Source organism: Macrotis lagotis, chromosome 5 (assembly GCF_037893015.1).
Source record: "Macrotis lagotis isolate mMagLag1 chromosome 5, bilby.v1.9.chrom.fasta, whole genome shotgun sequence".
NCBI classification, from domain to species: Eukaryota; Metazoa; Chordata; class Mammalia; order Peramelemorphia; family Peramelidae; genus Macrotis; species Macrotis lagotis.
The window spans coordinates 34,842,856-34,866,868 of NC_133662.1; the positions used below are offsets into that span (position 1 = coordinate 34,842,856).

At 39.1% G+C, this 24,013-nt stretch overlaps 1 protein-coding gene across 1 annotated transcript in view; it reads left to right on the forward strand.

The window, feature by feature from the left end:
- The first annotated feature begins 2,120 nt into the window (after positions 1–2,120).
- PAQR8 (progestin and adipoQ receptor family member 8) overlaps positions 2,121–24,013 on the forward strand; it is a 52,372-nt gene continuing 30,479 nt past the window's right edge. Inside the window, exon 1 of the mRNA XM_074237184.1 lies at positions 2,121–2,274. The gene's annotated coding sequence lies outside the window, so the exon portion shown is untranslated. The remainder of the gene's footprint in view (positions 2,275–24,013) is intronic.

A 24,013-nucleotide genomic window follows, 5' to 3' on the forward strand; every position in this document is an offset into this window, starting at 1 on the left:
TTTACCAACTGTCCTCATAGGCATGGGGCATTGATCTCCTTCAGTAAGGAAAGAGTCATATACTAATTATCAGTAGACTTTGAGACAGGGGTTATACTGGGAGCTTCCTTTTTCATTTTCAGTTATGTAATTTCTCACTACCTACTATCCTCACAACCAAGTCTCATTACCTTTAGCTGGTATATTGAAATTGTCCAACAGTCCAAGACCAAAACTGTTCAATCTTTATTCACTCCTGTCCATCCTTCATACCATTGCCAACTTACTCTTCCTTATACTCTCATCAGAACATATACAGCACTGATAAAGATTCCTCCAATGGCTCCTGATTGCTTAATTGAATAAATTCCCAACTTCTTAGCCTGACATTTAAGACTACAGTCCAATGACATCTACCTCTACAGCTTTATCTAACATAACACACCTTAACTTATTCTATGCTCTAGCCAAACCAAACCTCCCTTTATGCACACTTTCAAGGTTTTCTTACTTCCCCAATTTTGTTTACTGTTCCCTAAAAATAGAATGCCCTTCTCCCCTCACTATCTCAGCTAGTTAAAAATCTAACCCATCCTTAAAGTCCAAGTTAAAATGTCAATTCTATGAAGTCTTCCTTGTTCTCCTTCCTCTAACTGCCCTCCTCCAAAAAAAGAAAAAGAAGACTGTCTTTGGATATAACCTCATGAGTTTAATTAAACATGTTTTTGTACTATGTACTATAATATTAAGTTATAAGCCCATCGAAGATAGGAACTTTATCTTTCCTACATAGATTATAAATTTAGAACTGAAAAAGATATTGCAGGTCATCTTATTCTGAGACCTTATTCTGGAGTCTGCCCTTACTAGCAATGTGATTTACCAGCTCCCTCATTTTACAGGTGAGGCCCAGAGCAGTTAAATGACAACCACAGTCATATACCTTAATAAGTGACAGGGATAGGAGGCAGGAAAGATTTGAACAGAGGGCCTCTGACCTCTAAGTCAGTGCTCTTTCTACAGTTTAGTAATTTCAGGAAATGATTGTTGGGTTGAAAAACTGAAGAGGAAATGTGTTCAAACACCACATACATACATACATACACACACTTTTTTCAGGTGGTATATGGAACGAGTGAGGGAAATGTGCTCAAATACACACATATTCTTTTTCTGATGATATTCAGAATGGAGTGAAGGAAATTTGCTCAAATATACACACACAAAGACACTGGTGACATCTGGAAGGAAATGATTTCAAATATACAAACACTCACACACCCTTTTATGTGATGGTGTTTGGAATGGTTTAGGGGAAATGTGCACAAATACACACACACACACACACACAAAAACACACAACTTTTTTCTGGTGGTATTTAGAATGGAGGAATGAAGGAAATGTGTTCAATACACAGTAGGCAGACTTGATCATCTCTTCCAAAGGAAGTCTCCCAGGACCAGTTTCAGGGGGGCCTTGCCATTTATTAATAACCCTGTCAGGGAGGGGAAGTCACTCAACGGCAGTTCTCTCCCCCGTCAAATGGCCATGAAAAAAAAAATCCAGGTCCTACAACCTCAGCAGTATGGTTTAGTAGATAGAGCTGTCCTCCAAGTCAGCCGGTTCAAGGTCAGCCTCTTGCCCCTTGACTGTGTGATAAGAAATGGAAATATCCACAATTAGCAACCCAGTTTCTTAGTATAAGCACAACCTTCCCCCCAAAAAGTGACAGATTGTTGCTGGAGAGCACTTTGGACCCTCAAAGTCCAAGTAGAATCTTACTTTAAAGAAGGGAGAAAAAGTTGGTTCCTTGTCCCTCTCTGCAGCCCAGAAGGGGGTGAGTGAGGGAAGAAGGCAGCCCCTGGGACTGGCCGTCAGCCAGACTGACAAACAGCCAGCTTCCTTCTCCTCCTCTCCTCCTCCTCCTCCTCCTCCTCCTCCTCCATCAGCCTTAGCTCTAGTGGGGACTGGCGTACTTGTGTCAGAGCCCCCCCCCATTGCCCGCCCCCCCGCTGGTCTCTGGGAAGGAGGAGGAGCCCGGGTTGACCCCTCCCTCGCCCGGTCCCCTCCTCTGCCCCTTGGCTGCCTGGCAGCAGCCGCAGCCGCCGCGTCCAGCCTCCGGTCCCTGCCTGCTGCAGGCGCGCTGTGTGTCAGCGAGCAGTGGCGCTGCCCGGCGGCCCCGGAGCCAGGAGCGCGGCTGGACAGGGCAGGGCAGGGCAGGGCAGGGCTGGGCCGGGCCGGGCCGGGCCGGGGGCTCCCTGCTGCCACTCCGCCCGCCTGTCTTCCTGCCCCGGGTGAGTCTCTGCTGTTTGTTGCTCGGGAAGTGGGGGGTGGGGAAGGGAGGCGTGGAGATCTCGGGGAACCCCGAGTGGGCATGGGGAAGGGGCTAGGACTGGGGAAGCAGCTGAGCTTCCAATAGGGGGTGATTTTGTGGGGGGAGACCCCGAGTTCATTGTAGGGAACACCCTGGGGGGGCAGGGAGATGTAGAGGAAGGGGCCACAGAAGGGGCTTGAAAAGTAGCAGCTGGATGGGGGTACGGGAGGGTGTGGCTCCTGGGGAAAGAGGGAGGGAGTTCTTTAGAGGGAGGAGATGCCCAGTAACAGTTCAGCTGGGGGTGGGTGATTGCGGGGTTGGGGGGATGCCCGGAGCAGGGGAGGTCGGAGTCGCAAGACCTGCAAACTTCGGAGTGCGGAGGAGGGGGCAAGGCTCCGCAGGGGCCAAGGCACAGTTTTCAGATTGTAGGAGCAGCGGGGTCCGCAAGGAAAGGCGTTATTTTATGTGAGTAGCCCGGGCAGAGCCCAGGTAAGGCGAGCCCGGTGGGGAGTCCCTAGAGCCGCCACTTCTTTCTAGGAAGAAAGGATTCCACTGCACCACCCCCAGGAGCCGCGACTCCCCCCTTCTCCCCCCTTTCCTCCTCCCCCCACCTTTTCTCCCAAGATCTGGTTCCAGCTTGGTCTTTCTCCCCATCTTCGCTTCGCTGCTGGAGCCAGTTCAGTTGTGAACTTACTAGGAGTCAGAGATGGACCAGATAATCTCTGACCTTTAAGTGCCTCTTGGAGATGAAATCCACGGTAGGAATGACCCACTTTCCAAGTAAAAATGATGGAGAAACTACAATTCTATATTAGAGCTACAAAAATACATAAATAAAAAATACCAAACTACCTTAGATAATTTCTCTCTTAAACAGTTTCACCTCAGAAATGAAAACTTCTGGGAAAATGGTTATTATAAATCAGTTTCAGTGAGAGCAAGTGTATGTAGACATGGTGTAATGGAAACACTTGGATCTTTGGTGTAAGAGCAGCCGGTTCCGATGCCAGCCACTGATATTTATTATATTTTGGACAAACCACTTAACCTGTGAAATGTGTATTAGATGGGGTGAAGGACTGGAATTGATTTCACTGGTGTAGGTAGCTTCTGGATCTTTGTTGGTTCTACTAAAGAAGGCCTGCCTACACCTGCTACTTGTAGTCTTAAGAGTTGCCTGGAGCATGGGAGGTTAAGTATTTTCACAGCCAACAAATATCAGAAGCAGGATTTGAAAACAGCTCTATCTTCTGTTTTCAAATCTGTCTGCAAATGTCTATATAGCCAATTTTTAATTTGCACATGTGAATTATCTGTATTTTGGTTTTGATCCTGACTCATCTGCTCCCCAGTGAAGAATATTCTTTGAGGTTCCCTCTCACCACTGCTCAATTATTATTCGTAGGGAATACATATTAATTTTAATAATATGTTTAAACACACCATAATTAGGAAGTTAAAGCTAAAGAACAGTTCTAGACACATAGCATTCCAAAACAGTCAAATACAAGTTAATTAATCCACCTTTTGTATTTTTAATGATATTGCTCCAATATAGTGGATTGGGATCATAAATTAGAAAAGATAATCAAAAACTGTCTATATTCAAATGGATTGTCCTTGTTAGGCAATAGTGCATTGCCCATAGCCTGTAGTCTATCGCTGACTGTACACTGGGTTGCTGAAACTGAGGGCTATCCTGGTTTGGTTAATGTGGGGCATGAACTGAGGAATGAATGACTGGGAATTGTATATAAGTCTAAATCCTTTAGATTGCCTGTTGTTTGTATTAACCACACTCCTACCCTCCATAATTTGAATAACCAACAATATTCCTTTCCTTCTCTACCTTCTTGCTTGACCCTCTCCTTTGCCTTATCTCTATTTTCTCTCTGTCTCTCTGTCTCTCTGTCTCTCTGTCTCTCTGTCTCTGTCTCTCTCTCTCTCTCTCTCTCTCTCTCTCTCTCTCTCTCTCTCTCTCTCTCTCCCCCTCTCTCTCTGTCCCTTTTTTTCTGTTGCTGTAGCACAGAATTTAAAATTAGAGAAAATCCTTTCCCTATCTGTGATATTGACTGAATCATTTAATCTCTCTGGACTTCACTTTCCTTATGGATAAAATATAAGGGTTGTATTGAATGGTTTCTAGAAATACAGCTTTAAATTTCTCTTAGACTTTTAGGCCATATTTTATCAGAATAATCATGTAATAGTATGATGTTTTGTTGTAACATCTATTATATGCAATTGCAGGACTTCTAGCTAGTCCCTGGGTGTTAGAATCATAGATCTAGAATCATAGATCTTTCACATTACAGATGAACAAACTGAGACTCAGAGAAATAAGGCAAAGTATCCATAGTTATAAATAATCAGCTAATCAGAAGCAGAATCAAGATTTGAACCTGGGTCCTTTGATTTTTTTTCCCCTTCACCACACTGGTATTATAATTTGCCACCATAAATCTACTTTTCAGCTTTTAGACATGTTTACAGTATCAATAATTTCCATTTCTAAATTAAAGTAGGGGTGGGTGCTCAAAGATACATTCACTTAAATACAGTGAATGTTTTCCCAATGTCTAACAGATATTAAGATTTGAAGCTAGTTTTCAGAATCAGGAACATGTTGTCATATGTTGAGTAATATATGTTAAGGGGAAGGGGGGAAATTTTGTCAGTGTTTCTTCCCCATGGAAATGTGTCCCTGAATTTATTATTTTAGCTGAAATAATGGGAAAACATGATTTGCTTTACAAAAAAGATGTTTCATAGATTTTGAGGGAGACATTCTGTTGTGTTAAACAAACCATACTATGTCTAGTAGTGGGAATCATTTGCCAAATCTGAGTTCTGCTGCCTTGAAAAATCTATTCATTTGCCTTTTTCTCTTTAATTTAGTGCAAGAAACAAGTAAGCACCTAATGTGTACAGAACACTTATCTAAGAACTGAAGAAGAAACTTAAGTTAAGGGAAGCATCCTGACTCAAGAGGAAAATGTGTTAATTTGGAGTAGGAAGACCTGGGTTTGAATCTTGATTTTGTTTCTTTGATATCTGTATAATCTTGTACAAGTGACTTCTTAATTTCTCTGAATCATGGTTTTTTTTTTTCATTGATAAAATTGGGTGAGAAGCAGAATGATTTAGTAGGAGGAACACTGACTCTGGAATCAAAGGAACTGGGTTAAAACTATATATCCGACACTCCTGTCATAGTATTGAATAAGTCTCTGAAACTTCCCTGGGCCTTTGCCGCCAAATTTGTAAAGAGCTAAAACAGATTCTTTCCAATGGCCCCTTTCAGCTCTAAATCTGTGCTAGTTTAGATTCCGTAATATCTGAGAGCCCTTCTAGACATAATACATGGCCTAATGAAGCCTCATAGGGGAGATAGGATCCATACACCTATAAGTTTCACTATATTCAGAATCTGTGATTTCATTGGTGTGGATTTTTTTGTTTATTGTTCAGTCATTTCAGTTATGTCCAAATCTTTCTGACCCTATTTAAGGTTTTCTTGGCAAAGATACTAGAGTGGTTTATCATGCCTTCTTCAGCTCTTTTTACAGATGGGGAAATTGAGGCAAACAGGGTTAAATGACTTGCCCAACGTCATAAAACTAGTAAGTGTCTGAGGCCAGATTTGAACATAGGAAGATGAGTCTTCCTGACTCCAGATATGACACCCTATTGCACTACCTAATTGACATCATGGTGTGGATTGAAACCACCTAATTCTTAGAGAACTATCTAAAGTTCAGAAATGTTAAATGACTTGACCATGATCTCTCAACCATTCTCTCTTCCACCTATCACATCCTCATTGGAGCTCACATCCAGTTGGAGAATAGCATGACAGACAATAAGAAACTTTTATTAAGTGTCAGAAGCAGGATTTGAATCCAGAACTTTTGAACCCTATGGCCAGGACACAATACTCCCATTTCCTCTCTATAGTTTATGTATGAAAGAACAAAACAAAAATGTAAGGACTGGGGGGGGCGGAACTGTTTAAGCTCAAGTGGGCAAATCTAGATAAAGGTACAAATACATCAAAGCTTATCTCTTTCACAGTAGTCACCTCAAGAGACTGTGTACTTATTCTAGCAATGCTGCCATTGCCAAAGTGACGATGAATTTTTTGGAATTGTTTTTAAAACCTTGTAGTATATTATTTTGGTTACATGTCTTCTTTTAAGTTGTGAGTTGTATTCTTTTTAAATAGCCTAGAGTCCTTCGGATCCAATGCTAGTAAATAAAGTGGGTGACCAAACTTGTTTATAAACTGTCTTACCATAGAATAACGAGAAGAATTTTCTTATGTAAGCTCAGAAACCAGGTGTGAAGATAATTTCAAAAGATTTCCCCTCAGGCTTTGAGCAAATAGTAACAGCATCCCTGGAGTAAGTGTATGGTTTGATCAATCAATCGATAATATTAACAAAACATAATGTAACAGTTCTAGGCATTGTGTTAAATTCTAGTCACTGTGTTAAGTGCCCAAAAAGAAGCAAGAAACAGTCAATGCCCTCAAGGACCTTATTATATCCTAATGGGGGAAACAACATGCAAGCAAATATGGATAAAGCAAGCTACATATAGGATAAATAGGAAATATAATTTGCCAAGGTGACCAACTACTTTGAAAGACAACATTGGATTGAATATATAATGTCGGGTTGGTGAGAAGCAGCACAACATGGTAGACAGAAGGTTGGTCTCAAAGTAGGAAGACCTTGGTTTAAGTCTTTCCTCTTAAACATACTTAATAAGCTTGTAACCTTATTTCACCTCTCACTGACCCCAATCAATTCTCTTTGAATGGAAATTACAGATAAATTACAGGTCTGTTGGATGAAATATTAATTAATAGTCATAACCCCTTAGAGAGGCATTGTGATAAAAGGGAAGGACACTGGCTATAGAGTTAGAAAACCTTAATTCAGATACCGTCTCTAAGTAAGTGATGTCCCTAAGGCCACACAGGTAATAACTGTGTGGCCTTAGGGACATCACTTACCTTTCCTGGACTTCAGATCCCTCATTCTGAGTCATCTTCAATGTCCTCTGAGGTCTCTTCTGAGTCTAGGTCAATGATCCTAGAGGGACACAAACTAGAATTTTCCTCTGTCTCATTCTCTGTTTTAGTCCAACACATTCCTCTACTGTGCAGATACACACAACAGCTGAAAAAACAAACCATCAAAATTGAATGCTGGAAATCCATAAAAGGAAATGGAGATTGATTAACGTACTTGCCTGAGATTTTGGATGGTAATATATCTGGAGGCAGAAAAGTAAACAAGATGATTTTTGGTGGTGCATTCTAGTGTTAGTATCCTGTGTGTTTCTGTGTCTGTCTTTTCCTTCATTTCCCTAACTTTCTGATAATTTCAGGTTTTTTTGGGCTAATTTCTTTGACACTATTCTTACATCTGGAAGCCCCTCTGGTACTCTGTAGAAACTTATCATTCTCTCCAAAGTTTTACATCCCCTTGGAAATAGCCCCTGAACACTGAAGGCAGAGACTGGGAACATTTTGTTTTCACCCTCATGGCCACCTACTGTTTTCTAAAGAGTGATTTTAAAAGCTGCCCTTTTTAAAATGATGTTATATTGAATGCAGAAGATGTTCAATGGGACATATTTTTAAAAAGTATGATAGAAACTGGCAGTGTTTTGCCCTGGAAATGAACATGATGGGGAAGAGGGAATCACATTAAAAAGTTGCTCCTGCCAAAAAAAAGTTTTTTGCACTTCCAAATGAAAATAGTCTTCCAAAGAAAATAGCTGCAGTCCCTTTGGCAGGCATTGAAAGAGGTGATTCCAGTTTAATTGAGGTTTCCCCCCTCCCTTTTTTTTAAACAATAGGGAAATAAAACCAGAACTTTGATTCTTTGTCATTGCTTAAATATCATATTTAAAGCTTTTAAAGTTCTCCAGTTTATGAGTATTATTAATGTAATAAAGGACTAAGAAGGATCAGGTAAACTTATGGAAAAATATAATAAATTTCTTCATTGTAGACCTGATAGTTGTCATTAAACCAATGATAATGTCCTCCACAAAGCTTTCCTAATTGTGTCTATGTTACACTTTAGGAAAGTTCCTTAATGAAGGAAGAATTCATAAATTTTCTCTCTGGTCTGGGAATATGGTAGTTAAGGGCAATTTTAATTTCAATGCCCTTGTGACTGCTTTGGCTTTTTTCTAGCTTCTTCCTCAATTTTCTCACAGTTACTAATTTGTTAAGACTTTTCAGTAATTTTTTTTCAGTTTTGCACATATTTTTTCCTTGAATTAACTGTTAGGAAGTCTGAAGGAATTGCTGGCCTAATAAACATATACATTATTTGTAGATATAGCTTCTTATCACCTCCTTCATTCTTTGGTCTGCTGTCTTTTAAGTAGAGGTTTCAGTAACTATTGGGACCTAGAACAATATCCAAGGACAGTCCTCCCCCTAAAATAAGCATGATTCTTTATGTCAGACTGCTGAGTGTTTTTGACTAAGGGAGGGACAATGTTAGACCTAAGACCAAGGTCTTCCTTCTAGGTTATAGCAAGTGTAACATCATCATTTGGTTATACTGCTGCTGAGTTTAGATTCTAAACCCATCTATATAGGATTAAAAATGTTGCTGGCAGGTTTGGAGTCCTATGTTTCCCTTTACATGTAGGAAGAGACTACCCCAGAATGAAGAAATAATGATCTAACTTTACCCTTCCATGCTGTACTTTTTCCCCATCTAGACACACAATCGGATGAGACTATCATGATAGTTCATATTAATTTTTTGTCCACAATGTAAGATACAATGTCATACCTGGGAATGCCTTTGTTTACCACCTTTTTATTGTTTTTTCTATGATAATACCTATTTATGGTCTAGAATGCTTTCTTTGACTATATAATAGACTTTGTTAGAAGTTGGAATGGAAGGCCATGGATAGGAAGGAAAGCATTTTGGCAATTTTTCTCTAATCTTAGTTCCCTGATTAATACTTTTTAGAAAGTTCACTTTCCCTTTGTTTATTCCAAAATTAACACATTTCTAACCTCCCCCAAATGAATGAACTATTTCAACAGCTATTTAATAGAAAGTGGATTCCAATTTCATGAGATGTGGATCCAAACTGATATCTTCCACTTATTCTTTGTGTAATTTTAAACAGGTCATTTTATCTTTCAGCCTCAGTTTCCTAAATCATAAATAAGGGGATTGGACTTCATGACTTCTAAGATTATTTCTAACTCAAAATCTATGATCCTGTGAATTTTCAAGTCTAAAAGAGTCCTTTGCTCCTTTCATCCCATTTTAGCTATCTTCTTTGTTTTTTTCACTCTCCCACAGTGCAACTGAGAGCCATGTGGGTAATTTTCACCTCTGACAAGTTATACTTAGGCAAGAGGATTACTCCTCTATTCCCAACATTTAGAAGTTCAATATAAATTTAGTTTTCTTTGTTATCTTAGAACTCATAAGACTTTGAGCTATTAAAGCCCTTTCTTTCTCCAGCTCATTTTATAGATGAAGAAACTAAAGCAAATAGGGTTAAGTGACTTGCCCAGGTTCACACAGCTAGTGAGTATCTGAGACTGAATTTTAACTCAAGAAAATGAGTATTTAAAAAAATGAGTATTCCTGAGTCCAGACTATAAGAATTGTAGAGGTCATCTAGTCTAGCTTTTGGCAATCTGATAGTGTCTATGGTCCCCTTCAAAGAATAACATTTTAAAATGTATACTTGGGATTATAAAGGAAACCAAATATGATGAAATAATTGTCTAAATATTTTAAATAACAAATGCATGGACATTAATGAAGTTCAGCTCTCCTGTTTTACAAATGAGGAAGCTAAGGTATCAACTTTAAATATTGAATGTTGCTGAATGTTATGGAATAATTCCTAAATATTGAATTCTAAATGGTGAAATAGCAGAAAATAAGTAGGAAGGAGCTTCTGCTACTTACTACTTGATTTCTGGCATTGTCTTTTGGGGTTGTATCTTCAGAGCATCAGGAGGTTCATGGAGGCGGCAGTGGGAAGGAGGAGGGGATGAGGCAGGAGTGCAGACAAGGGGCTGTAGGTCTTTGGCCCTTTTTCAATATATGTGGGCCTAGAGCCCTCTAGTGGTGAGGGGAGGGTGTAGCTGGATACTAACACCCAGTTCATGGAAGAAGTCCAGTCTTGAAACTTTCCTTGTATTCTCAAAGTTGTCTGCTGTGTCTCAAGAAACTCTTAAGGAGAGGAGAAACCTCAACTCCAAATTCTTCAACTTGGATTCTCAATGGATTCTCAAAGATTTGGGGACTTAAGAATTTCTTTCTTTCTGGGAAGACCTATGGAACCAAACTCTTACAATACTACCTTTGGGAGGGGGGCATCTATTAAAGAATCCTGCTCTTCATTCCTTGGTTGGAATTAGTCCTTGAAAGGAGTATTCATAGACTTCTCCCAGTGGCTTTGGCAGATCTCTTGATAGAAACAAGACTCAGTTTACATATTGATAAACTCTTCTGTTTTAACTAGAGTGCCTGGTTATATTATATGGAAGTAGCCATATAATGCTCAGATGCTCTAATTTTTGGTTGGAAAATCAAATATCACATATGTGATATGGTATTTAGAAAGAGTTAGCTCCCATTAAAAACTGGTTAGTTCGTTCCAAAGGATCTGTTTTGTGAAGGATCAGGTCAAATCATACTTTTTTCTTATTGTTGAAAAAATGGTTTCAGTTCAGTTCAATAAAATCAGTTCAATAAAAAAAATAGTTATGTACTTGCCAGGCACTGTGTTAAAAACTGGGGATTCAAACAAAAAGAAAAGCTCTGCTTTCACAAAAATTACATTATAATTGGGGAGATAACATAAATGCTAGATATTTTCTTGGTGGTTTCACAATTATAGGATCATGGATTTAGAAATTATAGCAATCTTGGATACCAACGAGATTCCAACTCCCCATTCCCCCCATTTTGCAGATAAAGAAAATGAAACACAGAGAGTGACATATCAAGGAAGTGTCCAAGGGAGAATTTTAACCCATCTTTCTGACTCTATCTACAAAGGAAAACTCAACAGCTTACAGAAGTCTATTTTCTATTCACATTTCTATGAATTTCTATGAAATTGCTTTGCTTATGTATATTAATTAGTTCAATAAGCATTTATTTATTCATAACTATTTTGTAGGTTTTATAAAAGAAAATTGAAATGAATCTGACTGGAGAATCAAAAGGGTGCATGTGATCATATCACGTTTTGGTTTTTAAAAACCCTCACTTACATCCCCTCCCCATTGCCTCTAATAACCTTTTTAAAATCCTGTACTATAGGCTTCAACTCCTCATTCCAACTTTGTTTGAGATTGTAAATTCAAGCCAAAATAGGCTCAAAACTCTATCCCTTACTTAATGTATTCACATAAACAATTCTTTCTTCTTGAGTCCTGTATCACCTTCCATTGGAATATTTCCAGATCTACCCTTTGTCACCTATCCCCTGTTAATATTCTCTTCATTTGCAAATTATCTAAATCTTACTGATCTATGTACTTGTTATCTTCTCCTAGTAGAATGTAAGCACCTGTAGGGCAGGGACTTTTCTTTTATAAAAAAAAATTATTTATTTATGTTTTCAGCTACATGCAAAGATAATTTTCAACAATCATTTTTTGGTAAGGTTTTGAGTTTCACACTTTTCTCTCTCTCTCTCTCTCTCTCTCTCTCTCTCTCTCTCTCTCTCTCTCTCTCTCTCTCTCTCTCCCTTTTTTACCTACCCCCTCCCCTAACAGAGCAATCTAATTATAGGTTATACATGTACAATCATGTTCAACATATTTCCATATTAATAATGTTGTGAAAGAAGAATCAGAAGAAAAAGAAAAAACATAAAACTAATTTTAAAAATTGGAAATAGTAAGCTTTGATCTGCATTCATACTCCATAGTTCCTTCTCTGGATATAAATGATATTTCTCATCACAGTTCCTTTAGAATTGTCTTTAATTATTGTATTGCTGAGAAGAGCAAGCCTATCATAGTGATCATCACACAGTGTTGCTGTTAATGTGTACAATGTTCTTCTGGTTCTGCTCACTTCTGCAATGGTTAATGCAAGGGACTGTTACTTTGGAACTCAATGTCTTCATCATCAAACTTGGCACCCAGCCTGTGGTAGGTGCTTAATAAATGTTGTATTGAAATACATACAGCCTCATCATATTGTGGTGCTAAAAAACTCACATCGTGGTAATGCTTTACAGTTAATGAGTATCTTGTACACATTCACCTTTGCTTCTTCTGATAAGTCTGTGGTGTGGTTAGTACAAGTAGTTCTCTATTTCATAGTTAAGGAAATTGAGTGTTGGTTATTTGCCTAAGATATACAAGTAGTAAGGAGCAGAGTCATTATTAAAACCCAGGCCACATCATAGGGTCAGTTAGGTAGAGCAGTGAATAGAGCACTGGCCTTGGGAGTGAGGAGGATCTGAGCTCAAATCTGGCCTCAGATACTTAATAATTTCCTAGTTGTGTGGCCTTGGGCAAGTCACTTAACCCCATTGCCTTGCCAAAAAAACCCTTAAAAAAAAAAACCCAGGCCATATCGTATCAATGTGACCCAAGAGAATAAGGGATGGATTTGGAGATGGAGGATCTTGATTTGAATTGTTGACTCTGACACTACCTGTGAGATCTTGGGCAAATTTGTTACACTGTTTTCTCTGTAAAATGGAAGGGACATTTTAGGTCCCTTCCAGCTCTCTACTTCTAACATTTTATCATATCTCCATCATTGTTTACTCTCTATATGTAGTTATTGTCCTGTCATTTCAGACATGTCTGATTTTTTATGACCCCTTTTGAAGTTTTTTTTGGCAGAGATACTAGAGTGTTTTTCCAATTCCTTCTCCAGCTCATTTTACAGATGAAGAAATTGAGGCAATTAGAATTTGGTGACTTGCCTAGGGTCTCACGGCTAATAGGTGCCTGAGGTCAAATTTGAACTCAGGTCTTCCTGCCTCCAGGTTGGGTATTCTATTGGGCCCTTTACTCTGTATATGACTGTGAGCAAAGTCATTTTACTTTCCTGGCCCTCAGTTTTCTGTTTTGTAAAATAAGGGATTTGGGCTAGGTGACCTCTAAGTTCTAAATATATGAAAAGATATAACCAGATCTTTCCCTTCCCCATGCTGAGTCATTTCCTGAACATGCAACAACCCTTAAACTGTGGAGCTGTAAGAATTTAAGGGAGACCAGAATTTGTATGATTGGTCAAGATATTTTTAGTTGTTTAAGCTGGGGATGGGGGTTGGTTCCTCTTGCTAGGGGTAGACCAAGTCTGTGGGATAGCAAGTACTCATTCTTTCTGTACAGTAGTGCCCCCAATTTAATGAAGTCAAAGGGTAATGAATCTTGCAAGACACTTTTCAGCTAAGTCCTTTTTCCTTTTTGGGCTGAGCTTCTTTGATGAGTTTGATGTCTAATGAAGCTTTACATTAAAGTAAAGAAATGCTAGGAGGGGATTAACTGAAGGATAAACAACTGCAGAAGTCAGAAGTTGGCACTTGTGTATCCAGTTGATTCCCATAGACCAGGGATTTTTAACAGGGGTCCGTAGCCCATTGAGGAATCACTATGATCGAATTCATGGTGTCCATTAGGTGAGAAAAAAATGGTTTTGTGAGTCTCCTTGATAATTCTATGTCTTTCATTTTATGTATAAACAAGCTTTCCTCTGAGAAGGACTCTGTGGGTTTTCTCAGATTGCCAAAGGGGTTCAGGACACAGAGAAAGGTTAAGAACTCCTGCCATAGTCTTTCTCTAGGAAAATACAATGTATTTAGTTGAGCACTATTTTTGTTTGTTTTTTGAATTATATTCCTAAAGAGAGAATTAAAAGGGAAAACATGTATTCCCCAAAAAGATAACATAAAAACAGGAATGTAATGATTCTTGACTTAAAAATTATAGATTTCCCACTCTCCCTGACTCCCTGAGCTAGTCTAAATCTTCCCTTGAAATTAGGAAGACCTGAGTTCAAAGCTGGCCTCAGACACGTTCTAACTGGGTCACCCTGGGCAAGTCACTTAACCCAGTTTTCCTCAGTTTTTTAATCTGTAAAATGAGTGAGAAAAGAAAATGGCAAACTACTGCCAGGAAAATCCCAGATGGGGACACAAAGTGTTGGATATGACTGAACAGCAGCAACTTAAAAAAAAATTAGGGTATGAAATCACTTCCTGAGTCCCGAAGGATTGTAAATCACTTTAAAAACTGGGAGCTTCCTTCATCTACTAAAAGGGTAGATGGAAATAGTGACTTCAGAAGCATATACATCAGACATAACTAATTACCCTCTTCAACAGTAGGGCACTTTAAAGAAGAGTGATTCTGCTTCTCCACTATGAGATTTGGTCAAGAGATGCCTTCACTGCAGTATTCTATAGGTAACCTGGGTTTTATGTCTATCCTGAGTAATGTTCTGTTCTTGTAGCTTGCCTCTGTAATAGTAGGCCAGTTCTGACTCAGAGGGAAAAATGCCATAAACTGAGTCACCATGACCCCTTCAGTAGGCCTATGGCAGCTTTCCATCTAACTGAGACATCATTCCTCCAAATGCTTTCTTGCTATAGAGAGTCAGTCTCAAAAATGGAAGCTTAGGAGAAAGAGGGAAAGATGAACATACATGAAATGTGAAACAGAAAAAGCACATAAAAGTACAGGGAACTGAAAAGGATGGTGGTAGAGGGAGACATGCAAGGGTGACATGGAAGCCTGGTTCCTGGCAAATGAACCATGAAAAAAAGCAAAATCTTACCTGTAAGAACTCAGTGTCCCAGGAGTACAAGATTACACTGGGGGTGAAATGTGAATGTTGGTGGAATGCAGATGACAGGGTGGAGAGATCATTGTGACCTGTAGAAGTCAGGCTTCATATGAAGGATGTGAGATCGAGCTCTTCTTTCATCAAAGAATAGATCTGTGATCTCATCAATGTAGGTACTTCCTCCGATAGTGGGGGCTACCCTGAACAATAGGGTATAGTATAAGTCTTCTTATTCCAAATTGTTGTCCATTTTCTCCTTAAATGTCTTGTATATAAGGAAGGACATTAATAAATGGTTTTTTTGTTCATTCATTCATTCATTCATTCATTCCTCCTATGCATCTTCCACAAGAGATTCATCCAACATGGAGAAGAGCTAGATTTCTTGACACTGCATTGAAGTATTTCTATATCTCTTCTCCACTTGCTTTATTAACAAATCTTACTTAATTTTTAAGACCAAGTTCAAGTATTTCACAATGAAATTTAAATGAAGGGCCTCTACTACTCCCTTCTTCCTTCTCTAAAGTCTAATTGTAACTTGATGGCAACTCTGGGTTCTCAAAGTTTGACAGCATTCTGTAAACTTGGTGATTTGATATTCATTCTGAATGATGATCTGTTCTTATAGCCTTGCATCTCCGATTGTGCATCTATTAATTAGTCCTGCCAAGTCAGAACTGCTTTGTATAAAATCCTAGCAAGAAATTTTTGCTTTTTGTCTAAGAACCAGGCTAGTTAAGTTTAGAGAATCTCATCACTAGACAATTGCATATTATATGATGAATATTTTTTTAGCTGTAGCAATTCATAAAGATGCAGCACCCCTCTAAACTCACTGCTACTATTACTACTCTAGGGGCTTCTAGGGGATGAGTTTCCAGGACTATTAATCTTGAGGCTCTATCAGAGTATTCCTCATTAACAGACAGCTGTTAGGCTTAATTAGATTTAGGCTTACTAAGATAGTATAGTTATAGTAAAAAGTTGATATAATACTTTTCCCCTAACATCTGGGATACACACTTCCACAAATACAAGTCCATGGAGAGAAGAGGATGAAATTTAAAAGTGCATTTAGGGTACATATGTAGGGAGCATGTATGGATACATCCCCACTCTTGGTCATGGAAGTCCTTTTTTGTCTTTGGGAACACTCATGAAGTTCCCCTTAGAATACCATCCAAGTTTCCAAGGTCACTATTTTTTTGAAATTCACAGTCCTTACTTCTCTGTACCACTTAAGGTCATGCTTCTTAATGCAGCCACCATTTGGGGGGGGGAAGTATTTCTGAATCTTATCAGCTACCACTTTAACTGCCATCATCTATCACCACTCTAGTAGTCATTACTCTTGTCATTATTTAGCCGTGACTAATAGAAGAACCTCTAATAGGAGGACCTCTAGATCCTCCAAACTCACAAGGTTGGCTGGATGCTTTCATCTTGGATTATTTACTCATTTCAGATAAAGAAATTACAAACTTAAGAGATGAAAGTTGTATTGATGACCATCATGACTTGGAAGATAGGGTGGTTGCATACACCTAACCCACTCCCACCTTAGAATCAAACTCAAAATTGCCTCTTCCTCTCTTCTCAAAACCACACACACACATACACACACACACACACACACACACACACACACACACACACACACACAAAGAAAATGATAAGGGTTGTTCACTACTTTTGTGTGCCCCTTCCATTCTGACTTAGTAACCCCTGAGTCATCAATTCTTTAGACTCCACAACCAATTAGAAGAATTTCAACTTCACACAATACTAACCTTTTAGTCATGCATAGCTGGAAACAGGTTCACTCCAAGCTTCTAAGTAGTCACTTGAATTGAGGCCTGTGGGGAATATCTGTTCATGCTTCAAGGACTGAACCACAAACACTTGCCTCTTTGGCCAGTCCATGACTATTACCAAGACCATATACTAAAGTACAGAGAGGTTATGATCTGAGATGGTGAAGGGAATGACAATGAAAACATAAAATCTTGAAATGTAGGATACAGTTAAGCCAGATAAAAAGGGATAATGTGAGCAAAATGCCTGGGCAGGAATGAATATGTTGTTTGCATAAATAATGAGGAGACTAGCTTGATTGGAACAGAGGGCATTTGTAGATCAGTAGTGGGATAGTGAGGTAGGTCTCACATATGGAGGACCTTAAAACTAGGCAGAAGAGTTTTGTTGTAGTCAGAAATAAAGATCCATTGTGTGGGGGGGAAGGGGAAGGGAAATGATGAAAATCATGTAAACCAAAGATTTGTTTCGTAATAAGATCATGTGGATTGGAGAAGGGGGTCCTGAAAAAAGGAGATCAAGTAGATTGTTTAATAGGAAAGTGGGGGGCAGGTAGGCGGTGCAGTGGATAGAGCACTGGCCCTGGAGTCAGGAGGACCTGAGTTCAAATCCAGCCTTAGACACTTAATAATTACCTAACTGTGTGGCCTTGGGCAAGCCACTTAACCCCATTGCCTTGCAAAAACCTAAAAAAAAAAAAATAGGAAGAGATAAAGCAGTAGGGATCCTGGATCTGAAGAGAATGATATGAGAAAGTTGCCATTTTTATTATTGTTGTTATCATTGTTGTAGGACAGATGGGGACCAAAAATATGGATAGCTTCTTACTTAGCATTGTACTCCTTCCACTTTACTGAGATTTATGGGGGGGGGGGGGGGGGAGTGACGTTTGATTGTATCTGAAGTTAAGGTGAAGAGAAGCTCTTTTGAGGGGCCACTCCTTTGACATCATCTGCCACCTGTCTATAAACACTCTATAAAGTGCTTCTTGACACTTGGATACTCCCAAGGCTTGACATCTGAGCTCATTTAGTCCTTCTTGACATAGGAGCTCTCAAGTGACTGAGGTTCAGATGAGGTGAGCAAAGCCAGAGGTGAAACTTGGCTTGGGAAGACTGGAAGCTTATACATATATAATGAGACAATCTCCAGTCATGTCCCTTGCCTATTTGATAAAGTCCAAACTGATCAGCCTGCTAATTAAATTCTTATATAATCTGTTCTACCCTACTTACAGAAACTTATTCACTATCATTCCCTTTCTCTAATTTTCCACTCTTCCTGGTCACATTTCCTCACATTCTCTGGAATACATTCTGTCCATTTCTATAATCCCATGTTTACTTATATCATTTCCTCTTCTTCCTCCCACTCTCCTCCCACAATAGAAGGCCCTTCCCTATCTCTTGGGCCTATCAAAATCCTAACCATCATCAAGGTTCAGCTCAAGTCCAACTACTTCCATAATGTTCTTTTTGACTCCTCACTCATTTGTCTTACTTCTCTAGTCTACACCCTTCTTTCTTATCCTCAAATTCAATACCATTCTGGACCCCTGGGATTCTTTCATGTTCTTTCTTTTCTATCTCTACATGCTCAAGACATACTGTGATACTCTCAGGATAGTGGATTCCCAAGAGATTGAAAGTAATTCTAGGACAGACCAGAGATCTGATTCTATCTGGTATGTGGGGGGGGGGGGGGTGAGGGGAGAGAGAGAGAGAGAGAGAGAGAGAGGAAGAAGGAGGAGGAAGAAGAAAAAGAAAAGGGGGGGAAAATAGGAGGAGGGGGAGGGGAGAGGGAGAGAAAATTTTTTTAAGCTCTTGCTACATGTCAGACACATTGTTAACATTTAGAGCTACAAATACCAGTAAACAAGATAGTCTTTACCCTCAAAGAGTTTACATTCTAATGGGAAAAAAGTTCAGATAAAGGGAAGATGGAAACAGAAAGGGGAACATAGCTGCAGTTAAAGAGGAGGAAAAGAAGACAATAGAATTGAGTTGGAAATGAAGTGAAGCATGGAGGGGACCCCTCCTGAAAGACTGCTCTGATCAGAAGATTAGGTCCTCCAAGTGATAGTTACTCCCAATGGAAAGGCAGTTGGTGAGGAGGAAGAGATGACAGGATCATATCCATGGCTTTAGCACTGGGATGAGTTAAGTTTCCCAGAAGTTCAAGAACAGACTACATTTTTAAAGGGCTGCTAAGGGTCAACCTGGCCCTACACCTTTTCTTCCTAAAACTTGAGTAGTTGGAATCATCCTGGAGTCAAATCCATTTGGAAGCTAGGAGTGGAGGAATAAGGAGCATTAACCTTGGTGCCAAGCATATGTTATCTTATAACAGTGACATTTTATCCAAACCCTCTGCCTTAGAGAAAAACTTCAAGGGCTGGAATTTTTCTCAAGAGAACAAGGTGCCCCATCACCCTCTTGCTATGTGAGCACTTAGACCCATGTTTTCTTGACTTGTAGCATAATGGGGGGAGAGCTGACCTTGGATAACTTAACTTCCCTTCTCTGGGTCTGATTTCTTATCTGTAAAATGATTGGATTATATGATCTCTAAGGTCATGTACATATATAAGTAAATGCAGGAAAAAAATGGAGAAAGACAAGATTAAAAAATTCCCCCAGGGTCATTAGCTAGCTATTGGTGTCTAAGGCTGAGTTAAACTCCAGGTCTTCTGCCTCTGCCCAGCCATCTATCTATTATGCAACCCTGAACAAGGCACTTAATCTCACTTCTAAACCCAACTCTTAAAACTGAGTTGAAGAGAAGGTGGCTTGTTCATAGAGGGAGTTTTATAACCCAGGAGTTGGCAGTGAAATTACAAGTCCAGTGCCCATCTCTATCCTTCCTTGTCTTAGTCTTGTGCCATTCTCCAACCAGGACAGTACCAGTTCTTTATTTATTAAGTGGCATTTCTCCCCTATAAAAGACTGCTTCACTATCAAATTCCAGTATTGAGGAACCCTTATTACAAATATGTAGAGTCAAGCAAAAAAATTCCCACATTGGTTATGTCTGAAAATGTTTCTCTTTCTCCACCTTTCTGTCAGGTTAGTATCCTGCTTTATCATTGGGATTAGACAATTTTGAGGGTCAATTCTTACAGCATAGTAGCAAAGTAGTATCAGTATGTGTATTACACCATGTGTGTTCCACTATAAAGATTACTTGAATGTGTCTTCATACAACTTGACATCTTTTTTCTCAAGAGTCTGTGAAAAGATCAGCTTTTTCCCTTTCAGAGTTACCAGGAAGCAAGGTGAGATGTGAGTATGTTAAATTTTTAATTGACATTTTGAAGTGTAAGTTTTCAGATGATACTAGTGTAGCATAGGGAAGGAGTCCTGGATCCTGTGTCAAAAATGATGGTTTCAAGTTCATTCTTATTTTTTCTGTCTGTGTGATCTTGGACAAGTTCCTTCCCTTCTCTTAGCCTCAGGTTCCTTATCTATAAAATGAAGGGATTGATGGAGGTGATCTCTAAGATCAAGTCCATTTAGAAGTACAATTATCCCTTCTACATTGAGGCATTCCTCATCATAGTTTCAATATATCATGGGTCAGCATAAGAAACTAAAGGAAAATTTTTTAGGCATTTTTGTGGAAGCTGCAGATGACATGTAAAGACCAAAAGACCACACAAAAAAAACTTTAGAAACTCAAAATGCATAAAATATATATATATATATATATATATATATATATATAAATCATAATACAACTTATTTTATCTTTTAATGCCATAATAATGCTGTTCAGACTTCTCCTCTGGTGTGAAAGGAGGACCCAAAAATTTTATGCAGATTTTTCAGATTGTGGAGGGTACTATACCCTTAGCCCCCATGTTCTGAAGGGATAACCATATATTAATACTATTAGCATTTATATAGTGTTTACTATATGCCAAATACTGTGCTAATCACTTTACAATTATTATCTCAATGTGATCCTCAAAACAATCCTGGGAGGTAAATGCTACTATTATTATTCCCATTTTACAGATAAGAAAACTAAGCAGATATCATGCCTGGGACTCTTATCCAATGTGCTACCTAGCTACCCAAATAAATATAAGATAGTTAAATATCAGGCAAATGGAAAAGGTACTTGAAGTTGGGGATCAGGAAGAGGTAATTATTGAAATCACTTAAACCTGTTTGTTCATCTATGAAATAAATATAACCTCATTCTCCTCATGTAAAATAAGGGATTTGGAATGGATGATTTCTGAGGCTCTTTCCAGCTATGATCCTATGAAAATCTTAAAGCATTATTTTTATTATGGCCTTCATCTCTCCCTACACAGAGAGCTTTTTAAGAGTTATGATTGGGGTGCCTAGGTGGCGCATTGGATAAAGCACCGGCCCTGGAGTCAGGAGTACCTGGGTTCAAATCTGGTCTCAGACACTTAATAATTACCTAGCTGTGTGGCCTTGGGCAAGCCACTTAACCCTATTTGCCTTGCAAAAAGCTAAAAAAAAGAGTTATGATTGATTTAATGAATGGATAAAGCATCCAATTAATCACTTTTTGTTGTTATGTGGTTCATTCCTTTTTCAGTAGTGTCTGATACTTTGTAACCCTGTTTGCAGTTTTCTTGGCTGAGATACCATTTCCTTCTTCAGCCCACTTTATGTATAAGGAAACTAAGGCAAACAGGATTAATGTGACTTGCCCAGGGTCACACAGCTAGGAACTGTCTGAGGCCAGATTTGAATTCATAAAGATGAATCTTTCTGATTCCAAACAGGGTGTTCCACTCACTGTATTGTCCAGCTACCCAGATTAATCACTTGCTATGTGCAAAGCACTGCAGTAGTTACTGGGGATCCAAATAGAAAAGTCTCTACTCTCAAGGAGTTCATGTTCTGAGGGAGACACTTAGGGGACTTTTCAGCTACAAGTCAGATGAAATAGTCCTTAGGCTGCAGAGGCAAAAGCAAGATGGCTCTCATTTGATGTTATTTTTGCGGATAAAATACTATCACTTTCTGGTGCTGAATCATGTGAAGACTTTGACTTCCTCGGCGAGTAGGTTTGACCATTGGTTGATGCCAGGGTCAGACACAAGGTAGGCCCTGACATCATTGCTGTGGTCATTCTCCCCCCCCCCCCCCCCCCCAGCAATTACTCTGATCTTAGAACAAACAGAGCTTGAAATGAATGTAGAGTTTCATACTTCTAACCAGAGCTGATGGCTAGGATATTATTCTACCCATACCCCACTTAGTTGGCGAGTACTACAGCTGATAGATATTTTTCTGAGATTGAAGAGTAATTCCAGAATGTTGCAAAAAAAAAAAACCCATCGTGGACTTGTTGATCTCTTGGGATTTTATTTTTCAGAAACATAAGAAATGATTTCATTTGGATTCCAAAATTCAAGATCTTGTATTATTGGGTACTTGAGGAAGAAGGGGAGGGAATAAGCATTTATCAGATGTGTTTGTCATTGCATTAAGTACTTTACAAATATTATCTCATTGATCCTCACAACAATCTTGGGACATAGGTGTAATTATATCACCATTTTACAGATAGGGGAACTGAGGCAGTCAGACATTGAGTGACTTGTGCAGGGTCACATCGCTAGAACCTAGTCAAGCTGGGATTCAAACCCCTGTCCTCAGACTTCAAATCTGGTACCCATTCCATTTCACCCTTGGAAATATATTCATAGAAGAATGAGGGACTACCACTAAAGGTCTTATCATTTATTATACTCACTATTTATACTCATTGTATCCTTTGCCCCCCACTAGCTGTCTGCCCATCAGAAACAAGAATAACCTTCCTAAGAGAGCCATTCAGCAGTAGAAAATCAGATTATCAATACTGGCAATACGTTATAAAAATCTTTGTTTTCCTAGCCCAGAAACCTTTATCTGCTGAATGAACTGTGTAAATTGATCTGAAACTGGTACTAATTATTGTGTTGTGGAAATCTCCCAACATATTGAGGCTTCCTCCCTCCCCACTTCCACCCTCAAAGATTTATTAGATGTATTATTTATTATAGTGACAAGAGTGATGAGATGAGAAGGGTTGGAATCTGCACCCACATTGGATGAGGTAACACATCTACCAAGGTATCAAAATACTCTTTCTAAATGGAATCAGTGGAGGCAACTGGATAGTTTTAAAACGAATTAAATCTCCTTGAACATCTCTGGTAGCCTCCAGTGACTGTCTCTGAGAATTAATCAGCTTCTAGCAGAGAAACAAAGTAGTAGCAAAGTAACTGCTTGCATGTCTGCACAGTACAGAATTCAAGGAGGTTATTTCTATCCTTCTGAAGGTCTCTTCTCCAGTTCTAGAGATGAAGTTCTTTTGGAGCTAGCCTTGGATACAGGGATTGACCCTGGGGAGTAAGTCATGCATGTTTGGTAATGTAGGGTAGTTCAGGGAATGACTTTGGATTAATTTCATCTGGGAATGAATGAGCTCATAGAAGGACTGAAAATTCAATACTAAAATGAAATTTTCCAGCCAGTTCCTAAACCTCTAATTCTCTGTCTCTAGGGACTCCAGAAACTGGGGATGACCCTGTTGTAGGCCAGCCTCATGGTGCCTCTGTGGACTGAAAGGGAACCCTTCCTAGCCAGCTCTAGTTTGAATTCAGGTCATTTGGGTTGTGCTAGAAGTAAATTTGTCTTTAGTTTAGAAAGCTGAAACCCTAAAAGAAATGCTACTGTATGTTGAAATAATGCAGCAAGGAAAGAGTCTGGCAATGGTCAGCCCTGGGAACAGGACTGACAAGGCATATTTTTTGTAGATCAGGTACTGTTTGGGCACTAAACTTAATTTGAAATAATAAAGAGTAACCAACTCCTTCCAAATCAGACTAAATCGACTCTCCCTTAAGAAAGACTTGGGAGAAAATGCCTGCCCTGCAGACATACCTCCTAAGCTTAATGTAAAGTTTTATTGAAAGTCAATTTTCTTATGTTTTTCCCTTTTTGATATGAGTACAAGAATATTTTCAATGTGTCACCAGCATAATCTTACTTGATTCTAAAATTGGGCTTCTTAAAGAGTATGCCACATTTACTC